The sequence below is a fragment of the Anomalospiza imberbis genome, chromosome 15 (genome assembly GCF_031753505.1).
Source record: "Anomalospiza imberbis isolate Cuckoo-Finch-1a 21T00152 chromosome 15, ASM3175350v1, whole genome shotgun sequence".
Taxonomy (NCBI): domain Eukaryota; kingdom Metazoa; phylum Chordata; class Aves; order Passeriformes; family Viduidae; genus Anomalospiza; species Anomalospiza imberbis.
Window position 1 is genome coordinate 8,085,855 of NC_089695.1, and position 5,330 is coordinate 8,091,184.

Genomic DNA, 5,330 nt, shown 5'->3' on the forward strand with positions numbered 1-5,330 from the left:
TTTAGAGTAATACTGAGAAAAGATGATTAAACACCTGAGCGAGTAGCTCGCAGGCGGCGCTTCTTTCCTGGGCGCGCTGTGGCTGCTGGCAGCGCCGCGGCGGAGCGCGGGCCGGGGCTGCCACCTAGAGAGCGGCGGGGCCGCTCGCACACCCATCCTCGGCCCTCTGGGGAGAAACGCCTGCCCGGGCTCGGCAAACGCTGCAAGGACTGGCTGCCTGCTCCGCGACTTATCCCTGCCCGAGGGGCGCCTGGGCGAGACGAATAATGGGGTAATAATTGTATTTGTATTTGAGCAAGTGATTGCTCTGGGAGTTAGGTGTGTCTGCTCTTCTCCAGGCTCTTCTAAGGGAAACGTTCTTGCAGGATCACAGAATCACAGAATAGTTTGGGTTGGAAGGAACCTTAAAGCTGATTTAGTCCCAGTCTCCTGCCATGGGCAGGGACACCTTCCACTGTGCCAGGCTGCTCCAAGCCCCATCCAGCCTGGCCATGGGCACTTCCAGCGATGGGGCACCCCCAGCTTCTCAGGGCAGCCTGCTCCAGTGTCCCACCATTTTTCGATCTTCCCTCCTCACCATCAGCAAAATCCACAGCATTTCCCAGTAGTCCTGGCCCATTGCTTTGTCTCCCCCTCAGAAGATTTCTGCTAAAATTGTAAAACTTTCTTTGGAAGCAAGCTTTTTCGCTGCTTTCCTCTCTCATCCCACAGGCTCATGGCCCCTTCCCTCCTTAGAAGATGAACTATTCCTCTCTGCACCCAGTCCCAAAGGAGAGAGCAGCTTTGCACGCAGTGTGCAGGACTGTGCTCCTGCTCCCCAGAGAGCATTCAGCCTTTGAGCTGGAGGTCAGTACCAGCCCTTTCAGACCAGCTCTTCAGCAGGCTGGGTGCCAGGCTGGGGGTGATGGGACTAGAACGTTCCCTCGGGTCCCTTGTGAGTCCTGTCATTACAGGAGTTCCAGCTCCATCCCAAAGCACTGACGTACCCTGGGTCACCTTCCTCCTGCCCTCTCGCCCCCTCAAAGGGTGAGCTGCTTTGACCTAAAGCCACTAAAAATGCCGAACCTTTATTTTTTGCATTCTGTATTTTTGTAGGTATTGGTTCATGTTTTATTCCTGACTGTTTTGGAGCGGCAGAGAGATGATGACTGAACCTATTGCTGGGTTTTTCCCTGTTCATGCAGTGGCTACTGTTTCTTTCTTTCCCCACACTCAAGAAACTCCTCTTCAGGTGTTGTTACAGAAATTGGCTGATTTTTCAAACATGTGGGTTGCCTTAAGGGCTCCCTGCAGATTCCAGCGTGACTATCCCTGCCTCTTCAGCCTGCCTTTTCCTGCAGATAATGTGGTGTTTGGAGTATCCCACAGGCACACCATGGCTTGCACAGCCATTGCTCTCTGCTAAATTCTCCATGAATCATGTGTTTTAGGGAAATTCTTTGTAAGTGCTCAGTGATGCCTGCAAAAGCAGCACATAAATATGATGGGCTAGGTTTGGACTGCTCAGGGGGGAAGATGTGTGTCCAACAACCCTGATGTCCCTGTTAGTTTCCCCATCAGAGCCCCAAAAAGGATTTTTTTTTTTCTGTTGGCTACATTTTGCTTTCTTCTGTATAGGTGAATTTTCCAAAATCAGAATATCCAACTGGATGGAAAAGAGGAGATGCTAGAGGGAGAGCTCCATTGTGAAGTGAAAGCAAAGAAAGAAACTAAATCTTGATGCACTGTTTCAGTGCTACTTTTACCCAGATTTGACAACACTAGTGGTATTAGGTAGTATCTAAGGATGATGATTCTCTACACAATTTTTTGTCATTCATCTGTAGCCTATATAATAAACTTAAGGATTTCTGAATATAATACCCTGCTGACACTGTCCAGACCTCACTGGTAGGAGACATTGAGTCAACCAATCAAAATTATTTTTTGATAGAATGTTCCTTACATCACCATAAATATATATTTATGTTTATATTATAACATTTATTCTATAGATAATATATCAAATATTGTGTCATCTAGATATTTTGTATCTAAAACATATATATTACATAATTTATATATATTATATATAATGCAATATACTTTTATATATAAAATGTCTGTGTGCTTGTGTTATATGTGCCACAAAAGAAAAACTGACAGTTCTATTTTTGTGCAGGAAATTTATTTTGCATAGATTCTGTTAGAGTTTGGGTACATTACATAGAGTTCTGCATACAAGTTTCCCAGGTACTTAAACATAAAAAATGTGCAAGTGCTGTGCCAGCGGCACACAGCTGTAATGAGAACAATCATGCTTACACAATTTTCACTTCATATGTTTAACATTTTAAAATTGCTGTCACTGCATTTGTAGCATAATAAGAGTCTTCAGTTAGAATAAGTATTTAGGTATCATTTGAAAAAGTGCATTCTTTTATAAGACTGAAAGTGCCTCAGCCTCCTAGAGGGGAGGTGGAGGTGCTGAGTGACATGGATGACTCTGTCCCACAGGTTGGGCTTTTGGCTCTGAGAGTACTTGGGTGGTGCAGAGCTGAGCCCTGGGGCTGTGGCTTGGAACAGCGCGTAAGAGAAATAGTGTGACATCAACCCCCAAACTGGATCCCCAGAGCAGCTCTTCTAAAGCAAATAATTATTGTATTCTTCATTGTAAAAATAAATAATTTGAAGTTTCTCTAAATAAATAGAATTAATAAATAAATAATAGAGATCCAAATAAATAACAGCTCCCAATAGCACTGCTTGAAGGAGTATCCTCCTGCTAAGCTCAGGTCTTCTGGCAATCTGGACAGGTGCCTTGAACTCCTCTGAAGCTTAGTTTGTTTCCTGTGGAAGGGCATTGTGAGCCAGGAACCTTAATAAATATTCCAAATTATCAAAAAAATCATACTCTTCCACTGCGTTCCAATGATGTTCCTTGAGGGCAGACTGAAAGGAGAGGAGTGAAAAGAATCAGGACATGTAAGTTGCATTCTGTTCTCTGACTATTTTTTTTTTTTTTCCTTAATAATTGATTTTAAGACCACAAAGACTCTCATGAAATTATTGGGGTTTGAATGGCTGAGAAATGTGTTACATGTTGCACCTTGTGCAGCTGTTCCTCAGCCAGGGCTCCACTCCCCACCTGCACCAGGGCATCTCCACTTGGTGATGGGCTTTGTCTTAGCAAGGAGACATTGGGAAGAGGTGACCAGAGCAGAGGAGGCGCTGGGGCCAAGTGCCAGCTGCTGGCTGGAAGCTGCTCTCATTGCCACACGACCAGGAGGCAGTGGGGGCTTTGGTCAGACACTTGTTCTCAGTGCAGCCAGGAAAACCCACAAAATCCTTCGTGGTCCTCTAAAAACAGGAGGAAACAGCAAGCAGGGAATCAGCCCAGACATACCATCCACCCGGTGCATGACTCTCCACAAGCCTGGATGTTCTTCAGTTTCAGAATTATGTGTTTCTGCACCCCACTTTCTTTGCTGTTTTTTAGGGCTTCAATAAATCCTTCCAGATAGGTGGCTGCATTCCCTCCCGCCTCCATCGTGTTGTTCTGGAATAACAAAGTTTAGTAATTTTGTCTTTTCTGTACTGTATTCCTGGCACAGATTACATCCCGTTAAGGCAATCAAAATGCCTGCTTGGAGAAATAATCTTGCACAATTTGAGGCCAAAATTACATAATAATTTTAATAAAATTATATAATAATCTATAGAGTAGAGAAGCAATTGTGAAATCCAGTGTTTTCCTTTTGCTGAAGTCTTCACACGTCAAGTCACAGAGTGAGTCTGTGGAGGTGAAACTAGGCAAGACTGGCATCATTTATACTTTTATTGCCTTCTTAGTTGACTTGGGCATGAGAAGGCAGAGGTTCTTAGGAGAATCTTTAACCTTCAGCTTTGCTACCTGGGCTTTGCCTCTCCTGAGCTTCCCCAGGAAACACACTGCTGCTGCCGGCATTGGTCTCTAACTACATGGGTATTTTCTTCCCCAAAAGGCAGGGAAACAGCCTGTTCCCCACTTTCCAATGGCAGTAAGGTACATGTCTCCATCTGACTCTGGAAGACAGTTCTGATTATCTACCTGTGCAAAGAGAGATAACCAGTGCTATCTGGGAGCCGGCTGTTCTGCACCGCTGCAGTGAGGGCAGAGCCCCGAGCACTGGTGTTTCAGGGAGATCTTTCTTTGATAACTCTGGAGGGAGCACAGCTCTGCACGTGATCTCTCAGCACACATAACCCCACCATGCTGCTCCCAAAAATCCAAAAGGGTGACTTGGCTGCCATCTAAGACCTGACTTAAGAGCACAAGAGCATCCTGAATGGTCTATAACAACATCTGCTTTCCCCCTCCCTCTCAAAAAGCAGCTAGCCACCCCACAAGCCCACAGCTTTGCAAAGTGAACCACAGAGAGATCTTACCAGAAGCACGATTTTGCTGCTGCCCTGGAAGAGATTGGTAGAAATCACATTAGCAGGTTCCTCGCTAACACAGAAAGTCAGACACGGGGCACAGAGAAAATGGACCAACCTTAGATCTTAGGTCCCGAAGGACTTGGATGGTTTCCCTGAAGAGGGTGTTGGCAGGGCAGGCTGTGCCTGTGCAGTGTGGTGCAGGGGACACCAAGCACAGCACTGACAGCATGACCCCAAGCAGGTATAGCATGGTGGCAAAGGGGCTGTGCTTCCTTCCTTGGACTGGCTAATCTGCCTGCTGGCTGCCTCTTATATGTGCTCTGGTGAAGGAAGTGATTAATACCCAACCACAAAAATGCTTCAACTGAAGGCGAGTAATCACCTGTAGAATGGAAGCTGTTCGTTTCTTATCTGATAGAGGAAACTACATATTTCTAAAATAAGGACTCCCCCAGAAGTTCAGTGGGAGCTACGTAATGCAGATGTTTGAACCATTCTGATTTTAAATGCTGAAGCATTTTTATGAACTGATATTGTCCAAAGGTTGATGCAAAGTAACAGTCTTGGGTCTTTGCATCCATATTTGCCCTACTTTATATCACAATTACATTAAATCATACTGTCACTTCTACTAATTAGTTCTCTGCCTTTGTTCTGTGTGTTTGTCATTAGAACACCGTTAATTACTTAATGGTCATGAATGAACCCCATGAATGACTTATGCTCAGACATAAATTACAATTTTGAGACTTCTCCTGACACCATGTCAGCCTGTGCTGGGGAGAGGGACCAGCCATGGACTGCTGGGGTAGCTCAGTGTCTCAGGGAGACAGAAAAGCAGCTCCTCTGCTCTTTTTGAGGAGCATTTGTCCAGTTGTTTCTGTGCTCTCCTGAGGAGGTTTAAACCATTTGGCTGGTATCTCATTTTA

General features: G+C 45.3%; 1 long non-coding RNA gene across 1 annotated transcript; it reads right to left on the reverse strand.

Moving 5' to 3' along the window:
• Positions 1-2,161: 2,161 nt before the first annotated feature.
• Positions 2,162-5,083, reverse strand: LOC137482813 (uncharacterized). Its single transcript, XR_011004225.1, has 3 exons — positions 4,408-5,083; positions 3,386-3,538; positions 2,162-2,931 (listed from the first exon to the last, which is right to left on the reverse strand). It is a non-coding gene; the product is annotated as an uncharacterized lncRNA (long non-coding RNA).
• Positions 5,084-5,330: the final 247 nt, after the last annotated feature.